General features: G+C 45.8%; 1 protein-coding gene across 1 annotated transcript in view; it reads right to left on the minus strand.

Annotated features, from left to right (window-relative positions):
- The window catches only part of LOC126985186 (rabphilin-3A-like), a 216,545-nt gene that overhangs the window by 167,237 nt on the left and 28,267 nt on the right, over positions 1-21,041 (minus strand). The window contains exon 2 of the mRNA XM_050839741.1: positions 7,263-7,380. The gene's annotated coding sequence lies outside the window, so the exon portion shown is untranslated. The remainder of the gene's footprint in view (positions 1-7,262; positions 7,381-21,041) is intronic.

Genomic DNA, 21,041 nt, shown 5'->3' on the forward strand with positions numbered 1-21,041 from the left:
TTTTTTTTTTTAACAGCAAAGGAAGCAGCTCAAGGACAACAAAAAAAAGTGTGGGGAAAAAAAGCCCGCTAATCGCTGCTCCTATAAAAGATAAAAGTAAGGAGTGCCCAAAAGAGAGGTCAATTTCTGGTGGAGTGGTGTCTGATACTCTCCGCTTGACTATCTTACTATCGCGCCTAACAATACCACTAACAGAACATGCTCTCCCATACTTCATTTCGCTGGGTGAACATTGCACACCTCATTAACATAACTCCATCTCAACATCTAATGAATATTTCCCGTCGGTTTATAATGTTCTAAAAATACTTCATTTCCGTATTATTCATTCAAGTCTTAATATTTCCAAAACCGTCCTCTTCAAATTCGTCATTCCCTCTTTCATCGCATGTTCTGGAGTACGAGAATTTAGGTTGGTATTGTCAGATGCTCCCACCCTTCACACCAACTATTTCCAAAGGCCAAAAAGGAGGTTAATCGAATTCTAATGAGTGTTCTTTTAGGTTCATGGTACAGAAGAAGGCTCAGACTACCACCAGGGTCATAAAAGTACCCCTGGAAATGACCTAAACTCCCACGAAAGACTAGTGAATTACGTGTTCTTGGGCGCAGAAATGTTTATAAATATGGCCCTTAACATCGCTGCACCTTGGACATGAAAAGTCACTCACAAGAACGCAACTGATAGTAAGATAGTCCAGCGGAGAGTATCAGGGCGCCTCTCCACCCGAAAGTGACCTCTCTTATGCCCCATCTTTACTTGTGTGACCTTCGGAAATGTGTTGTGGGAGCCGAAAGCGTCTGAGAATTCGGCGCTTCCACACCCACATTCGATAAGGCTATATTAGTATTTCCAAGGGTATTTTGAGGAGCCTAGTGATAGTTTGACAAGGCCTCTCAACCATGGACGTGAAAAAAACGCTTGAGAACCCGACTTAGGAAATGTGTTGTGGGAGCCATAAGCGTCTGAGAATTCAAGGCTTGCATACCCACATTTTAAAGGCTTTGGTAGAGGTTATGTTATTATGCCCATGGATAGTTTTATGAGCCTAGTGATAGTTTGACAAGGCTTTTACACCTTGGATATGAAAAATCAGTCACAAGAACCCGATTGATAGTAAGATAGTCAAGCGGAGAGTATCATGGCGCCTCTCCACCCGGAAGTGACCTCTCTTATGCCCCCTCTTTGCTTGTGTGACCTTCGGGAATGTGTTGTGGGAGCCGAAAGCGTTTAAGATTTCGGAACACAGACTTTTTGTATAGAGAAGAGCAACAAGTGGTAGCTATTGTTACAGGCACCAGCAGGCACCAGCAGGCACCACCCACCGCCAGCAACACGCACCACCACCCACGCCAGCCCAGTACCAACAAGCGGAGCAGCGCCACGGAGATTAATAGCCCTCCCCGCCAGTGTGAAACGTTGACGCATTGCCGCCCACACCGAGGCGACGCGAGCCGGTGATAAATCGTCGCGTGGCTTCATTGTGCATCATTACATAGACGAGCCATTGAATGCAAGTGGATGTTCAGATAAGTTGGCGGGCAGGTACGTGGATAGACAACTTGACAGATAGATTGGTAGAGAGATAGATAGATAGATAGATAGATTATTGGATGGACACAGATGGAAAATAGAAAGAAAATAGAAGAAGAAGATGGAAAAATAGAAAGAAAATAGAAGAAGAAGATGGAAAAATAGAAAGAAAATAGAAGAAGAAGATGGAAAAATAGAAAGAAAATAGAAGAAGATGGAAAAATAGAAAGAAAATAGAAGAAGAAGATGGAAAAATAGAAAGAAAATAGAAGAAGATGGAAAAATAGAAAGAAAATAGAAGAAGATGGAAAAATAGAAAGAAAATAGAAGTTGGCGGGCAGGTACGTGCACAGACAGCTTGATAAATAGATTGATAGATAGACAGATAGATAGATTATTAGATGGACAGACATATGAATAAACAGAAAAGGAGAGATAGTTGAATTATTACATAGATAAAGATGGTTAGATAAAGAGATAGAGATGAATAAATAGAAGGATATACTAGTAGGTGGAGAATTAGATCGATAAGATATATAGATAAATAGATATAGATAGATAAATATAGATACATAGCTACATAGATAGACACTGATCGACGTGACTGAATGAGTAATTGACTGATTCACTCACTCACTGACAGACCTAAATAGATAGATAGAGAGATAGTTAGAGATAGACATGCAGATATAAACAAAGATAGACAGACAGATAGCTTGGTAGGTAGGCGATAGGTGATGGTGGTTTTGTTGTTGTTGGTGGTGGTGGTGGTGGCAGTGGTGGTGGTGCAAGCAGGTAAGCAGGTAGAGAGGTGAGAAGGGAAACACAGGTATGTACAGGTGAGCTTTTTGATGCCATTCCCTCGCGTCCAGGCCCCGACAGAGGCAATATCAGAGCACAGTCAATGAGCGGCAGTGTTTCCCGCGGTGATCGCTGGGCAAGATTAATATTCCGTTGATTATTACGCCAACATCACCACCACTATTACAACCATCATCAATACCAACTCTGCCACATAATAGTAAGACCACCACCAACACCAAAACCAGCACCACCACAACCACAACCACCACCACCAACAACAACAACAACAACACCACCATCACCACCGACACCACCAACACCAACACCACCACCACCACCACAACAACAACAACAACAAAACCACCTTCACCACCAACACCACCACCACTAACACCACCACCACCACCACCACAACAACAACAACAACAACAATAGAACTATCACTAACACACAACGCAATTTCACCTCCGCTATTGCCTTCCTTACGTAATTGCTGCGTTGTTGTTGTTGTTGTTGTTGTTGTTGTTGTTGTTGTTGTTGTTGTTGTTACTTCGTTTTATCACACTTTCGCTTCCTGGTTCATTATTTGACTATTTATATCCATTCACCTTTAAGGATTTACTACCTTCATAAGTGCGTAATTAAGACAAACAGACATTATCTTCTACGCATTACTTATCACCACCATTATCACCACCGCCATTATCACCACCACTATCATCACCAACCACCACTCTCACCACCATCATCATCATCACCACCATTATTATCACCACCACCACCATCACCACCACCACCATCACCACCACAATCATCACCACAACCTTCATCAATTACCATCATCACTGTTATTAATTCATTTGTTTAACTGTTATCTTCAACTTATTTTAATCACCAGTATTCTATTTTATCACTGATTATTTTTTACTCTATCTTTTTTTCAGTTTTCTTCTACTTCAATTGTCTTCTAGTTAATCAACATCTTTATCTTTAAGTATCTATCTCCTACACTATTCCTCTTCCTCTGTATCCGTTTTCTGGATCTGAATCTGGATATTAATGCGCAGGGGACCTTTCAGGCGCATAACACGCATATTTGTGTTGGCTGTTGGGGGGACGGGGGAGCCGAGTGTGCAGGAGAGGGACGCCTGAAGAAACAGGAACAGTGTCAGATGAAGAACCGTCAAGAAGAACACGTTGAGTCTTGTTAGTTAGAAATGCAATGATCCAGTGAAGAATAGGCCCTGAAATGCCGTAGTATTTCAATTTTAATGTCAGTCTTTTGTGCGGAACTTTGTCGAAGGCTTTGGCAAAATCTACAACAATAGTGTCAACTTGTTTAATGTCACGTCGGTCAAGTAGCCTCGTCATGTCGTGATATGTACTAATGAGTTGCGATTCACATGAGCGTTTAGGTCGAAAGCCGTGTTGTGAGTCAGTAAGGATGTTGTTTGCGTCAAGGTGATTCATTATGTGTTTGTGTATTATGTGTTCGAAAATTTTACATGGAATCGATGTTAGTGAGATGGGGCGATAATTGGCTGGGTCACTCCGGTCACCTGTCTTGAATAAAGGATTAATATTTGCCTCAGTTCTTCTCTTGTCTTCTTTAGTTACGATCTTCTGTATTATCTTCTTTATTTCTCATCTTCATTACCCCCTTCATCCTCAGTTGTTCTCCGTGTTTTCTTTAATTATCATCTTCTTTATCCTTAAGTATCTATCTTCTCCTTTATTCCTCTTCTTCATTATCCTCTTTATCCTCGGTTCTTTTCTGCGTCATCTTCACCCCGCTTCTTCATTTGCATCATCATAATTACTCTGTGTCTTTGATGTGTTCGGGATTAGATATATTTCGGAGCTCACTGGATTTATGTTCTTCCGGCTTGACCTACTTCACTGCGTTCAATGATGATGATGATGATGATGATAATGATGAGGATGATGATGAGGATAATAATGATAATGATGGATACTTGGTGGTCTCATACACAAATAGCCTAAATTTCTGTATGATGATGAGGATAATAATGATAATGAGGGATACTTGGTGGTCTCATACACAAATAGTCTTAATTTCTGTATGTATTTACCTTCCTGCCTACTTACCTGTTTACCTACTTGCCTGCTTACCCATCGGTCCACTTACCAACCTATCTACCCATATTCTGACCTACCTACCTACGTGTTTATGTATCTATCTATCTACCAACCTATCTACACATCTCCTTACCTACGCATCTACTACTTACCTATGACTGCTTACCCACCTTCCCACCTACCTAATTACTACCTGCTTACCTAAATAACTTACCCTTACCTGTTAACAAGGGCTCCAATTTTCTGTCCAGAGTCTTCATTTACCTGCCCCAAGAACTCATTTACGTTCGCCAGGTGCTACAAAAGGTGTCATCAGCCCCCCCCCTCTCCCTTCCCCACCTCCTCCCCACCTTAACTTTTACCCCTTACCTTCTCCCTCCCTTCCCCACTATCCTCCACCTCACTCTCCCCTCCCCCCCGCCCCCCTCCCAGCTCAGGTAACATCAAAGGTAGTCATTCGAGGGGCCAGTCTTGCACAGGTGAACAGGCATCTAATTTGGCCGTGTGTCACCTGGCCAGACTTATATACCTGTGTGTGGAGGTTCGAGCCTTGAAAATTGTGGTTACTGTCACCACCATTGCTGTCATCACAACCAGTACAACGCCATCACCATCACCACCATTATCGTAACCTAACACCATCATCAACACCACTATCACTATTATTATTTATTACTAGTCACCACCACCGCTATCATCACCGTTGCCATCATCACCAGGATTCAAGCATTCTCATCACCAATACCTTCATCATTACCGTTATTATCACTATCATCACCATCATCGTTATCACCACTACTGCCATCAACACCACCTCGATCATCACCACCACTATCACCACCACGACCATCATCACCACATCACCTCCACTCAGTTATTCGTCCCCTCTCACCACCACCACCACAAGAACAAAAAAAAAATACGCAACACCACATGAAAAAATACGTAACAAAGAAATACGGAAAAAAAGAAAGGAAATGAGAAGATGGAATACTGAAAAAAATCAACACACGTGCGAAGCCAAATTTAAAAAGAAAAAATAATAATGATAATAATAATGTTTCAAATGTAAGAAAAAGTGGTGACCTCAGGAGCGCCTCGCCACCAGAAGGCCTACAATGAGAGGCAATTTACAGCTTGATTACCTCCTCTCCCTTTGTGGACACGTGTAACTCCTCGGGGGGGGGGGGGGGAGGCAATAAAGACGTGAATTGCCTCTACTTTTAGGTCCTTTGGCGGCGAGGTGAGCAAAGCCGCCAGCACGCCACCTCGACCCCCAGCCCGGAGTATTGAGTTATTTGTCTCTGTGGGTACGATATGGTCGCGCCAACCTAACGATCAAGGAAAGTCACACCTCCACACACCCATCCGGAGAGGTGGTGGATGAGTGGCCAGCGTGTGGGTGCGGTGTTCTGGAGGACCCGGGTTCGCGTCCCGCCCACTCCTACAAGATGACAATTTTCAGTCATCGCCGAGTGGCCAAAGACGACCTACATGCTGTCCTGAAGACCACCCATCAACCCGGGCTCTAGATGAAGACCACCCATCAACCCGGACTCTAGATGAAGACCACCCATCAACCCGGACTCTAGATGAAGACCACCCATCAACCCGGACTCTAGATGAAGACCACCCATCAACCCGGACTCTAGATGAAGACCACCCATCAACCCGGACTCTAGATGAAGACCACCCATCAACCCGGACTCTAGATGAAGACCACCCATCAACCCGGGCTCTAGATGAAGACCACCCATCAACCCGGACTCTAGATGAAGACCACCCATCAACCCGGGCTCTAGATGAAGACCACACATCAACCCGGGCTCTAGATGAAGACCACCCATCAACCCGGGCTCTAGATGAAGACCACACATCAACCCGGGCTCTAGATGAAGACCACCCATCAACCCGGACTCTAGATGAAGACCACCCATCAACCCGGACTCTAGATGAAGACCACCCATCAACCCGGGCTCTAGATGAAGACCACCCATCAACCCGGGCTCTAGATGAAGACCACACATCAACCCGGGCTCTAGATGAAGACCACACATCAACCCGGGCTCTAGATGAAGACCACACATCAACCCGGGCTCTAGATGAAGACCACCCATCAACCCGGGCTCTAGATGAAGACCACCCATCAACCCGGACTCTAGATGAAGACCACCCATCAACCCGGGCTCTAGATGAAGACCACACATCAACCTGGCTCTAGATGAAGACCACCCATCAACCCGGACTCTAGATGAAGACCACCCATCAACCCGGGCTCTAGATGAAGACCACCCATCAACCCGGACTCTAGATGAAGACCACCCATCAACCCGGACTCTAGATGAAGACCACCCATCAACCCGGGCTCTAGATGAAGACCACACATCAACCCGGACTCTAGATAAAGACCACCCATCAACCCGGACTCTAGATGAAGACCACCCATCAACCCGGACTCTAGATGAAGACCACCCATCAACCCGGACTCTAGATGAAGACCACACATCAACCCGGACTCTAGATGAAGACCACCCATCAACCCGGACTCTAGATAAAGACCACCCATCAACCCGGACTCTAGATGAAGACCACCCATCAACCCGGACTCTAGATGAAGACCACCCATCAACCCGGACTCTAGATAAACTCTCTAACGAAAACCAAAGACAAGCTCCGTGGGGCAGCATGAGCCAAGCAAGATGGCGCCACCATAAACACTTGTGAGCGCCATAGCGGGCTGGGGCAGACCGCCAGGCCCCACCAAGAAAGCCTACCGGCGCTACTGGCCAGAAGAAAAAGAAAAAAAAGTCACGCCTGTACTCACTTCTTCGGGTCGCAGCAGCGAAGGCCATGAAGGGGTGGCCCGCGTCCTCTTCCTGGCCCTCTGGTGGCGAGGCGAACACCGACGCCACGCCCCGCGACGCACTACTTCGATCCCGGTCCTGGGGAAAAAACGATAATATTAATAATAATAATAATAATAATAATAATAATAATAATAATAATAATAATAATAATAATAATAATAATAATAATAATAATAATAATAACGATAATAATAATAATAATAATAATAATAATAATAATAATAATAATAATAATAATAATAATAATAATAATAATAATAATAACGATAATAATAATAATAATAATGATAATAATAATAATAATAATAATAATAATAATAATAATAATAATAAAACGAAAACAGTAATAATGATGATGATAATGAGTGACGATAACAACATAACAACAATAATAATGATAACAAAGATAACATGACCAGCAACACCGGCATTAATAACGATAATAACACAGGTGATAGGCTTCAATTATAATACGTTCAGGATAATCACAAAAATAATAAGACCAATAAAAATAACAAACAAAGAGAATAATAACGAAAACAAATATAACTCGAAGTAATGACAATAATAACAGGTAAAGTTGCCAATCAAGGCGTCTCTATAATAACACGAATAATAAAAATAACAAATCACTAACAAAAAATAAAAACATCAAATCATAAATACAAAAAATACCTCAAACTAAAGGCAATAATAACAGGTAATAATAATAATGAAACTAATAATACAGGTAAGAGGCGACAATCAAGGTAAGTTTCTCAAATAATAATCAACACAATAGTAATAAAAAAGGAAAATAAAAACAACAAATAATAAGGATAAAAATACCTCAGACTAATGACAATAATAACAGGTAATAGGAAGAAGAAGAAGAACAAGAACAAGAAGAACAAGATGAAGAACAAGAACGAGAACAAGAACAAGAACAAGAAAAAGAAGAAAATATAAAAAAAAAGAACAAGAACAAGGACAAAAAACAAGGCAAACAGAAAAAGAAGTAGGAGAAGAAGGAAAAGAGAAGAAAAAGAAAAAGAGGAGGAGTATCACCAACACCAGGTAACACTAACAACACCAGGTAAGGACGACAATCAGGGAGCCTCAGGTCGTTAGGGCGGCGGGAGAGTTGCGTCACGAGGCTCGGAATCGATAACTTAGACTCCTGAGAATTATTCAACTATACGCAAGCCGAGACAAAGGAACCCCCCCCCTCTCCCTCTCTCTCTCTCTCTCTCTCTCTCTCTCTGATCTTCCGTGTAAAAGAGATCAGGTTCCTAAGGTCTGAGGGTTAAAGAGAGAGAGAGAGAGAGAGAGAGAGAGAGAGAGAGAGAGAGAGAGAGAGAGAGAAGAAGAAAAGAAGAAAAGAAGAAGAAGAAAAAGAAGAAAAGAATAATAAGATGAAGAGGTAGAAGAAGAAGACAAAGAAGAAGATGACGAACAAACGTGAGAAAAAAAATGAAAATGAAAAAACAGAGTAAAATCATATAAAAAATAAATTACACACACACACACACACACACACAAACACACACACACACACACACGGACACAAGCACGCACCCACCACAGGTAAACCCGAGGCACCTTCAGCACAGGTAATTAAAGTGATTAAGGTGCGAAACGCGTCCAGTGGAGAGTTTTACCTGGAGGGAGGGAGGGAGGGAGGAAGGGAGGGAGAGGGAGAGGAAAGTAAAGATAAAGAGGGAGGGGGTGAGGGAGCAGGTGGGAGGTAGGTAGGGAGGGAGAGAGAATGATAGGGAGGGAGGGAGGGAGAGAAAAGGAGAGGGAGAGAGGGAGGGATGATTGTTATGGAATGAGGAGAGAGAGAGAGAGAGAGAGAGAGAGCCGCACGCTCCAGGAGATGAGGAACGACTTCGCGGGCCGGCGGTGTGAGCACTGCGAAGCCGTCGCTCATCGCCCCCTGGTCCACTGTACTGCCCCGCCACGGCCCAGCTCGGACAGCAGCCCACCGAGGACCCGCAGGACGAGGAGGCGAGAGCCGCCCTTGTGCTCCGGCGGGCCCAGACGACACTACCTCCACGCTGACCGCACACCGCTATACTCCCCCCTGTAGGGAGTAGGGTGTGTGATGTGACCCGACCAGCCAGCAGGGTGGCCCTGACACTCCCAGCGGCGGGGTTGCCGCTCATCGACATATATGTACACATTTACAATATGTAAGATGTAGAAATAAATAAAGAAAGAAAGAAGAGAGAGAGAGAGAGAGAGAGAGAGAGAGAGAGAGAGAGAGAGAGAGAGAGAGAGAGAGAGAGAGAGAGAGAGAGAGAGAGAGAGAGAGAGAGAGAGAGAGAGAGAGAGAGAGAGAGAGAGAGAGACTGAAATGTTATGGGGCGGATATAAGGAAGGGAGGGAGGGTGGTAAAGAAGGAGAGAAGGGAGGAAGTAGGAGGTAGGGAAATGTTAAAGTGAGAGGGAGGGAGGGAGGGAGGGAGGGAGGGAGAAATGAGGGGAATAGATGAGAAGAAAATGTCATAGAGTTGGAGGGAGATAGGGAGGGAGAGAGGGAGGGAGGGAGAGAAGGAAGGAAGGAAGGGAAGGGAGGGAGAGAGGGAGGAGGGGAGGCAAATGTTAGGGTGAGATGAGATGGGAGAAGGAAGGAGGGAGGAAGGGAGGAAGAGAGGGAGGGAGGAGGGGAGGAGGGGAGGGAGATGGGGGGAAGGAGGGAAAGGATGGTAGATGGAAGAGAAGGAAGGAAGGAAGGAAGGAAGGAAGGAGTAAAGAAGAAAAGAATGAATGTTAGGAAGGAATGAAAGAATGGATGTATGGATGGAAAGAAGGAAGGAAGGAAGAAAGAAAGAAAGAAAGAAAGAAAGAAAGAAAGGAAGAAAGGAAGGATACAAGGGAAAGATAAGAGAGAAAGAAGCGAACACAAAAAACGAAGGGAAAGGAAAAGGAAAGGAAGGAAAGGGAAGAGAAAGGAGAGAAAATAAAAGAAGAACAAAGGAAAGGGAAAATAGTGAAGGTGAGGAAATCAGAGAGGAAAAAAAGAGAATAAACAACAGAAGAAATGATGGGATGGAAGGGAAAGGAAAGGATAAGAAGTAAATGAGACGGGAAGGGAATTATGTGAACGGGTGGGCAGAGAAGGAAAGAGAAGGAAGGGAAGGAGAGAGAAAGAAAATAGAGACAAGGGGAAGGAAAGGGAAGGAAAGAGAAAGAAAGGGGAGGAAAGGGAAGAAAAGGGAAAAAAGAGGAGGGCAGGGGAAGAATGAGGAAGGGAAGGAAAGGGAAGAAGAGAGAAAGGAAGGGAAGGATGGGAAATGAAGGGAAAGGAAAGGGAAGGAGAAAGGGAAGGGAAAGGAAAGGAAATAAAGAGAAAGGAAGGGAATGCAAGGAAAGGGAAGAGAAAGGAAAGGGAAAGAAATGAAAAGGAAGGAGAAAGGGAAGGGAAGGGAAAGGAAAAGAACTGAGAGGAAGGGAGGGGAAGGGAAGGGAAGGGAAGGAAGGAGGAAGGAAAGGAGGGGAGGAAGGAAGGGAAGGAAGGAAGGAAGGGAAGGGAAGGGAAGGGAAGGGAAAGGAAGGGAAGGAGGGGAACGAAAGGGAAGGGAAGAGAATTGTTAGTACAGGTGGAAGTGTGTAGTAAAGGTTAATGAGAATAATGAGGGAGGAGGAGGAGGAGGAGGAGGAGGAGGAGGAGGAGGAGGAGGAAGAAGAAGAAGACTAACAGGAGGAAGACTGGGGGAGGATGAATAAGCAATAGAGTAGAAATAGAAGGAGTCGAAAGAGGAGGAAAGGAGGAGGAGGAAGAGAAGGAGGAGGAGGAGGAGGAGGAGGAGGAGGAGGAAGAAAGGTGATGAAGAGATGAAGGGAAGGATGAAATGAGGTTATGAAGAGGTGGTGGAGCGAAGAGGAGAGAGAGAGAGAGAGAGAGAGAGAGAGAGAGAGAGAGAGAGAGAGAGAGAGAGAGAGAGAGAGAGAGAGAGAGAGAGAGAGAGAGAGAGAGAGAGAGAGAGAGAGAGAGAGAGAGAGAGAGAGAGAGAGAGAGAGAGAGAGAGAGAGAGAGAGAGAGAGAGAGAGAGAGAGAGAGAGAGAGAGAGAGAGAGAGAGCAATAACAAGGTGAAGGAGAGAAGGAAGAAAGAGAAGGACAGATAAGAGAAACAAAGAAAAAACAGGAGGAGAAGGAGGAAGAAGAGGAAACATGGAAACATGGAAATGCAGGCAACAGAAAGCCTATTGGCTCATTACGAGGTTGCCCTCTTTGGTGATTTAATCTGCTCGACAGCCACTTGGGGCTTGAGGAGCAGATGAAAGCACCTCGATATTGAGGAGCAGATGAAAGCACCTCGTTATTCAGTTTACTCCCGACGCAGCGAAATGACGGTCGATTCTATATTTGAAGGAGTTGATGGTATTCGCATTTACTACTTCTGAGGGAAGATTGTTCCAATTGTGGATGACTCGGTTTGAAAAGAAACTCCTTCCAATGTCTGTGTTGCATCGACTGCACTGAATGGGTAAACCGTTATTTCTAGTTCTTGAGTTGGTTTGCAGTTCAAAGAATTTGGAGTAATCGACGTTATTGAACTTTTTCAGATACTTGAAGACTTGAATCATATCCCCTCGTAGGCGTCTTTTCTCCAATGTAAAGAGATTGAGTCTCTTGAGTCGTTCCTCGTACGGTTGAGCCCTTAAGGTTGGAATCATCTTCGTGGTGCGTCGTTGAATCCTTTCCAGTAAATCAATGTCCTTTTTGTAACTAGGAGACCAGAACTGTACTGCATACTCGAGGAGGTCTTACCATGGAATTATACAAGGATAGCATCACGTCTGGTGTTTTACACTCGAAGTTCCTCGCTATGTCCCGAGCATAATGTTGGCTTTGTTGTATGCTTTTTTTACAGTGATTCGCGTGTTTCAGGTCACTGCTGATAATGACTTCAAGATCCTTTTCCTCCTGCATCGCCTGCAGAGGAAGAGGAGGAAGAAGAGGAGGAAAGAAAAAACATGGAGGAAACAGAGGAAGGAAGAGAAAGATTGTAGGAAGATTATGCATCTGATACTCCTATGACCGAAGGAAGGAAGGAAGGAAGGAAGGAAAGAGGAAAGGAAGAAAGGAAGGAAGGAAGGAATAAAAGGAGAGAGAAATAAAGACAAAAAGGGAGATAAGATGGGAGAAAGGAAAGGAAGGAGGGAGGAAAGAAAGAAGAGAGAGGGAGAAAGGAAGGAAGGACGAAAGGGAGAGAAAGGAAGAAAGAAAGGAAGGAAGGAAGGAGAGAGGGAAGGAAGATTGAGCGGAACAGGAAAGGGAGGGAAAGAGGGAAGTAAAAAGAAAATAAGGAAAAACTTACGAAAGGAAGAAGTAAAGGGAAGGTGGAAACAAAAGGAAGAGGAGGAGGAGGAGGAGGAGGAGGATCAGGAGGAGAAGAAGGAGGAGGAAGAGGGGGAGGAGGAGGAGGAGAGAAGATGAGGAGGTAGGAGGAAATAGAGTGAGACAGAGAGGAGAATGGGGAATAAAAGTTAAAGGAACAGTAATAGGAGGAGGAGGAGGAGGAGGAGGAGGAGGAGGAGGAGGAGGAGGAGGAGGAGGAGGAGGAGGAGAAGGAGGAGAAGGAGGAAACATGGATACATGGAATGACAGGCAACAGAAAGCCTATTGGCTCATTACGAGGTTGCCTGCTGTAGAGCGGTGATCTGCCTGGCGGTCGCTGGGTGCCCGCAGAACAGTTCAAGGCATTTCGGTGCGTATTTTCAGTTTACTCCTGTTGTCACGAAGTGACGGTCGATGCGATTTTTGAAGGAGTTGATGGTTTCCGCACTTACTACTTCAGCAGGGAGGTCGTTCCAATGGCAAATGACACGGTTAGAGAAGAAACTCCTACCAATGTCTGTGTTGCATCGCTTTGCTTGAATGGGCAGGCCGTTGTTTCTAGTTCTTGAGTTGGTCTGTAGCTCAAAGAGCTTGGAGTGGTCGACGTTACTGAAGTTCTTTAGGTACTTGAAGACCTGAATCATATCCCCCCGTAGGCGTCTCTTTTCCAGCGTGAAGAGGTTAAGTCGCCTGAGTCGTTCTTCATACGGCAGGGCTCTCAAGGGTGGAATCATCTTCGTAGCGCGTCGCTGGATTCTTTCTAATAATTCAATGTCTTTTCTGTAATTAGGGGACCAGAATTGTACCGCATACTCGAGGTGAGGTCTTACCATTGAGTTATATAAGGATAACATTACTTCCGGCGTCTTGCATTCGAAGTTTCTTGATATAAACCCGAGCATAGTGTTGGCTTTGTTATATGCTTTTTTACAGTGTTTTGCGTGTTTTAGGTCACTGCTGATAGTGACTCCAAGATCCGATTCCTCCTGCACGACCTGCAGAGGTTTTCCACGCATGTTGTATGTATGGTTACTGTTTCTGGAACCAAAGTGCATGACTTTGCATTTGTCAACGTTGAACGACATTTGCCACTTTTCGGACCACTGGATGATCTGGTCAAGGTCCTTTTGGATGACTTCACAGTCGGCAGTCGTGAGGGCCCTTCCGCCCACTTTAGTGTCGTCGGCAAACTTTGATAGGGAGGATTTCAATCCCGCTTCCAAGTCATTGATGTATATGATAAAGAGAATGGGTCCCAGCACCGACCCCTGGGGCACCCCACTAGTGACTGGCAGCCACTCAGAAGCCTGCCCGTTGAGTAAAACTCGCTGTTTTCTGTTGGTGAGCCAATCTCTTATCCATGCAGTCAGGTTTCTTCCTGTACCTGCCTTTAGTTTTTTAAGGAGCCGCTCGTGCGGCACCTTGTCGAAGGCTTTCTGAAAGTCCAGGTATTGACATCGCTTGGGACGTGATTATCCCAGTCATCGTATATGCCTGGGAAGAAGTCCAGTAGATTCGTTAAGCAAGAACGCTTATTTCGGAAACCGTGCTGTTTGCCAGAAATTATATCGTTTTCCTCTAGGAAATTGACAAGTTTGTCTCAAATAATCTTCTCGAGGATTTTGCCTGCCACTGATGTTAAACTTATAGGCCTATAGTTTAGGGCAACGTTCTTATCTCCATTTTTGTAGATCGGAGTTACGTTCGCCGTTTTCCAGTCGTCGGGTACTTTGTTCAGTTGTAGCGACCGGTTAAATATGCGTGTGAGGGGCTGCAGTATTTGCTGTTTCAGTTCTTTCAACAACCGCGGTGACAAGTTGTCAGGTCCCGTTGACTTGTTCGTGTCGAGTTTGTCCAAGTACTTTTTCACGTCTTGAGCGGATATTACGTCAATTTCCAGGGGCGTAATCCCCCTCGGAGGAGCGGGGCATTCGGGTATGTTTTCTTTGTCTTCGATCGTAAATACTAACGCAAAGTTACTGTTGAGGATTTTGGCTATGTGTGTACTGTCCTGGGTTTGTGATCCGGTCTCGTCCGTCAATGGGCCAATGTTGGTTTAAATTTCTTTTTTGTTCTGATGTACGTGAAGAGCTTTTTGGGATTGGTTTTGACTTCGCGCGTTATTTGTTTCTCATAGTTGCGTTTGCTAGTCCGAATGAGAGTTCGACAAGTTATGAGGCTATTTTGGTGCTGTACACGGGCGTCGGCCGTATCACTTCCTCTCATCAGATCATAATTCCACTTTTTTGAGTTTATTGCCCTTTTGATCTCCATGCTCATCCACGGTGGATCCACGGCACCATTTACTCGCCTGGATTTCATAGGAACTGTCGCCCTTTCCACCTCCAGGAGCTTGTCCCTGAAGACGGTCCACGTGTCTTCCATTGTACTGATGTTGGGGTTGCCGTTGATATGGTCCCACGCAGCAGGAGGCAGCAGTTCGCGGGCTAAATTGAAGTTAGCCTTTCGGTAATCGGGTATTAATGTTGGATTTTCGATGAGTCTGTGTTGAACACTGACGCTGAAGCGGACTATGTGGTGGTCGCAACCACTTAGTTTTTCTCCTACTTCAGTCACGAATGGGGTCAGGGTCGCTCACTAGTACCAGGTCCAGGATGTTGTTTTCTCTTGTTGGCTGAGTTATAACTTGAGTGAGGAATGAATACTCCGCCATTTCTATGAGTCTGCTATTCTCTTTCTATTTATTATGTGTTGTTATTTCTACGCAGACGGAATCGTATTTCTCAGCGTCCTGTTTTTCTGTTCTTATTGCAGATAGCGTGCTTATAATAACAAATGACGCCTCCTCCCTTTTTATTCGTCCGGTTTTTCTGAAAGTTTTCGTATCCCGGGAGTGACAGTTCAGACACTAGACGCGTGGAGTTGGCCCAGGTCTCAGTAATCGCCACGACGTCCGGTTCTTCTGCGGCAGGATACGCACTGAGTTCGTCTCTTTTTTGGAATTAGGCTGCGCGCATTTGTGTACAGGACAGAGATAGGACTGTTGTTCTTGGCGTTCCGAGTTGCAGTGTGTCTTCTACTGAGTGTTTACGTTCGCATCCGTTCCTGTGTGTCGCGTCGTGGTTACGGCTTGAGTAGTCAAGGGCTGCTGTGGCCCCTTCCTCGCGTGCAGTTTTTTTGCCAGTAACTGCCAGTTGCCTCGTTCAGCAGGAGGAGGAGGAGGAGGAGGAGAATAAAGAGGGATTTCAGGCAGGTGGAGAGAAAGGTTAAGTGTAAAACTGTGTAGCGTGTCACCACCACCACCACCACAATCATCATCATCACCACGGCCATCACCATCACAACCATCATCACCATCATCACTACCAGGGATCGAGTATTCGTATTCGAATAATTATTGATAGAAATCAAAGTATTCTCAATCGTATTCGAATACAGGGGAAAAGTGTTCGTATTCTGCGAATAATCTGACGAATGCTTCAAAATTTGTCATCAGAAACACCAGCCGTCTTTAAGGTGAGTGTGCTGTCCCTGTGCTGCATCCTGGAACCAGTCACGAGTCATTGGTCAGGCGCTCATCTTACTGTTGCGTAACCTTAGAACAGTGCCATACCCAGTTACGTCAAGAAGGTATTTTTCAATGAAAAGTATTCATCAATGTGTTCATGAATACGTTCAAGAAGTATTCGCATTTTTATTCGAATTAAAACCATTTCAGTGTAGTCGACTTCGTATTCGTATTCGTTGGAAGTGGAAGGATCTATCCGTATTCGAACACACAACTCTTGTATCCACTCCATCCCTGGCTACCACCACCACCACCACCACCCCTTCCACCACCACCTCCACCACCACCACCCCCTCCACCACCACCACCCCTTCCACCACCACCCCCTCCACCACCACCACCCCCTCCACCACCACCACCACCACCACCACCACCACCCCCTCCACCACCACCCCCTCCACCACCACCACCCCCTCCACCACCACCCCCTCCACCACCACCACCCCCTCCATCATCACCACCACCCCCTCCACCACCACCACCCCTTCCACCACCACCCCCTCCACCACCACCACCCTCCATCATCACCACCACCACCCTCCACCACCACCACCTTCCACCACCACCCCTCCACCACCACCCTCCACCACCACCACCCCTCCACCACCACCACCCCTCCATCATCACCACCACCTCCACCACCACCACCCCTCCACCACCACCACCCTCCACCACCACCCCTCCACCACCACCACCCTTCCACCACCATCCCCTCCACCACCACCACCTCCATCATCACCACCATTCCCTCCACCACCACCACCACCACCCCCTCCACCACCACCACCACCACCACCACCACCCCCTCCATCAGCACCACCCCCTCCATCATCACCACCACCACCACCACCCCCTCCACCACCACCACCACCACCACCACCACCACCCCCTCCATCAGCACCACCAAACTCATGTAACTCGTCCTTAACTACACTACATCTGCAATTCCCTCCCTTCGTCCCTTCTCTATTCCTTCTCTCCCTTCCTTTCCTTTCCTCACTTTCCTTCCCTTCTCCCTTCCTCCTTTCCTCTCCCTCCCTCCTTACCTCCTTCTTTCATTTTTCTTTAACTTTCTCCTTTCCCTACTTTCCTTTTCCTCCATTTCTCCAGTCCCTCCTTTTTCTCTCCCTTTCTCTTTCCCTCCCTTTCCTCAAGTTTCTATTTCTCTTTCTCTCCAGTCCCTCCCTCCTTTCCTCACTTTCCCTCCCTCCAGTCCCTCTCTTCCTCTTTATCTCCCTCCTTTCCTCGCTTTCCTCTCCCTCCCTCACTTTCCCTCCCTCCAGTCCCTCTCTGCCTCTTTATCTCCCACCTTTCCTCACTTTCCTCCCTTCGTCAATATATCCAGTTCTTTTCCTTCTCTCACTTCCCCTCCTTCCAATACCTCCCTCCCTCCTTCTCTCCCTCCTTCTCTTCCTCCCTTCCTCCACCTCATAATCAAGGGTTAATCTCATTCCTAGCCTAACAACCGAATCTACATTAGCACAGTTACCCCATCCCTTTCTCCTCCCCCTTTCCTCCCTCCCTTTTCTCTCCTCTCCCCAGTCATCCCTCTTCTCTCCATCGATCCCTTCCTTTCCCTCACTTTTCCTCCTTCTATTTCGTCTTTCCTCTTCTTTTTCCTCCCTCCATATCGTTTTTCCTCCATGCAATCCTATCTTCTCCATCCCTCTCTTCCTTTCCCTCCCTTTATCCTTTCCCTCTGTTCAGTCTTTCCTCCATTCCTCTTCTCTCCATCTCTCCTCTAATTTTTCCTCCATTTTCTTCTTCTCTCCATCCTTTTCTCCATTCCTCTCTTTCTTTTCCTCTTTCCATCCCGTTTTTCCTCTCTCTCTCTCTTCCTTCCCTCTCCTCACTTTTTTCCTCCGTTACCTCCCTTCTGCCACAACTTTCCTCCATACCTCCTTCCCTTTCTTCCCCATATCCAATCCTTCCTCCCTTTTCCTCTATTAATTTTCTTCCTTCCATCCTCTCTCCCTCCCTCCTCCTTATCTCCCTTTCCTTTCCCTCCCTCCCTCTTTCCTTCCTTCACTTTCCTTTCCCTCTCTCCCTCCTTTCCTCATTTTCCTTTCCCTCCCACCATCATTCTTTCTCTCCCTTTTCTTTCCCTCTCTCTTTCCATCCTTTCCTCATTTTCCTCTCCCTCCCTCCCTTCCTCCTTCTCTTCTTCTCCTTTCCCTCCCTCTTTCCTACCCTCGCTTTTCTTTCCTTCTCTCCCTCTCCCTATTTCCTCATTTTCCTCTATCTCCCTTCCTTCCTTATTATTTCCCTTTCCTTTATTTTCCTCTCTTCCCCCTTCTTTTCCTTTCCTTTCCCTCCCTTCCCCCTTTCCTTACTTTCCTTTCCCTCCCTCCCTTCCTCCTTAAGGGCTCAACCGTACGAGGAACGACTCAAACGACTCAATCTCTTTACATTGGAGAAAAGACGCCTACGAGAGGATATGATTCCAGTCTTCAAGTATCTGAAAAAGTTCAATAACGTCGATTACTCCAAATTCTTTGAACTGCAAACCAACTCAAGAACTAGAAATAACAGTTAACCCATTCAGCCGAGTCGATGTAACACAGACATTGGAAGGAGTTTCTTTTCAAACCGAGTCATCCGCCACTGGAACAATCTTCCCTCAGAAGTAGTAAATGCGAATACCATCAACTCCTTCAAATATAGAATCGACCGTCATTTCGCTGCGTCGGGAGTAAACTGAACATCGAGGTGCTTTCATCTGCTCCTCAATATCGAGGTGCTTTCATCTGCTCCTCAAGCCCCAAGTGGCTGTCGAGCAGATTAAATCACCAAAGCGGGCGACCTCGTAATGAGCCAATAGGCTTTCTGTTGCCTGCATTTCCATGTTTCCATGTTCCCTTCTCTTTCCTTAACTCCCTCCCTTCCTCCTTCCCTTACTTTTCTTTCCCTTCTTCCCTTCCCTCACTTTCCTTTCCCTTTCTCTCCCTCCTTTTTTTCCCTCCTATTCTCTGTACAATAATAGAAGCACACACACACACACACACACACACACAGGGGACAGGTGCAAGTCATAAGTTAATTAGTGAACAAGCAGGTAAATGAGGGGAACAGGTGAAGGGGGAATCAGGTGCGTAGTAGCTCATTAACGTGTGCAGGTGAACATTGGGACAGGTGAGCTACATTACTTCATTACCTTGCTCATTATTGTATTACTCGGTGTGAAGGAAGGGAGGAGGAAGGGAGGATTGATGGGAAGGAAGGGAAGGATGGGAGGAAGTGTTGATGGGAAGGAAGGGAAGGATGGGAGGAAGTGTTGATGGGAAGGAAGGAAGGAAGGAAGGAAGGAAGGGTTGTATTTCTCTGTGTGAAGGGAGGGAGGAGGAAGAGAGGAAGGAAGGATTGATGGGAAGAAAGAAAGAAAGAAAGAAAGAAAGAAAGGAAGGAAGGAAGGAAGGAAGGAAGGAAGGAAGGAAGGAAGGAAGGAAGGAAGGATGGATGTAATGAAGGAAGGAAGAAAGAAAGAAAGAAAAAAGAAAGAAAGAAAGAAAGAAAGAAAGAAAGGAAGGAAGGAAGGAAGGAGGGAAGGAAGGAAGGATGTAATGAAGGAAGGAAAGAAGGATGGAAGGATGGATGGATGTAATGAAGGAAGGAAGGATGGAAGGATTGAGGGAAGGAAGAAAGGAAGGGAGAAAGGAAAGAAAGAGGGAAGGAAAGAGGGAAGGAAGGAAAAAAGAAAGAAGGGAGGGAAGGAAGGAACAAAGTGAGGATGGATGGAAAGAAGAAAGGAAAAAATGCAGGAAGGAAGGAAGGAAGGAGGGAAGGAACGAAGGAAGGAAGGAACGAAAGGAAGGAAGGAAGGAAGGAAAGAAAGAAGGAAGGAAGGAAGAGAGGGACGAAAAACGGGAGGCAGGAAGAGAGAAATTATCAAAGGAAGGAAAGAGAGATGAAACAAAGGAAAGAAGAAAGGAAGGAATGGAAGGAAGGAAGGAAGGAAGGAAGGTGGGAAGGAAGGAAGGGAAGATACGGGTCAGGTATTCTAATTCCTTTCAATTAGTATATAGACAGGTGCTTAGTGTGGAGGAAAGGGGAGGAACAGAGGGAAGGGGAGGAGGGAAGGGGAAGAGAGAGGGAAGGAAAAAGAAGAAGAGAAGGAAAAGACAGGAAGAAGGAAAGAAGGAAGAGTATGGATAAAGGGAGGAGAGTAGAAATGAAGGAATGAGGAATATAATGGAAGGAAAGGGAAGGGAAGAGGGAAGGAGAAGGAAGAAGAGAAGGAAAAGACAGGAAGAAGGAAGAGAATGGAAAAGGGAAGGAGAGTAGAAATGAAGGAAGGAGGAACATAATGGAAGAAAAGGAAAGGGAAGAGGGGGAGATGAGGAGGGAAAGACGGGAAGGAAGGAAGGAAGGAGGAAAAAGAAGGAAAAGGGAATGGACAGGAAGGGAAGGGAATAGGGAATGGATGGGGAAAATGAAGGGAAGGAAAGGAAAGGGATGGGACAGGATAGATAGATAGATAGATAGATAGATAGATAGATAGATAGATAGATAGATAGATAGATAGACAGGCAGACAGACAGAGGCATATAAAGAAACAAAATAGAAAGATAGATAGACAGAAAATGAAAGAAAGATACAGACATATTTCAATCGTCTCCCCTTTTTCCTTCCTTCCTTCCTCTCCTCCTTCCTTCTTTCCTTCTCTTTCCCTCTCCATCCGTTCCTTCTCTCCATCCCAGCTTGAGAGAGTTAAATTGACACCTGTTGCCTGGAGGAGGAGGAAAGGAAGGAGGGAGGAAGAGGAGGAGAGAGGAAGAGGAGGAGGAGGAGAGAGGGGGGGAGAGGAAGCGAGAAAGGAAGAGAGGAACAGATGATATATGGCTAAGGGCAGGAGAGAGGATGGGAAGGAGGGAGAGGGAGGGA

Source organism: Eriocheir sinensis, chromosome 59 (assembly GCF_024679095.1).
Source record: "Eriocheir sinensis breed Jianghai 21 chromosome 59, ASM2467909v1, whole genome shotgun sequence".
NCBI lineage: Eukaryota > Metazoa > Arthropoda > Malacostraca > Decapoda > Varunidae > Eriocheir > Eriocheir sinensis.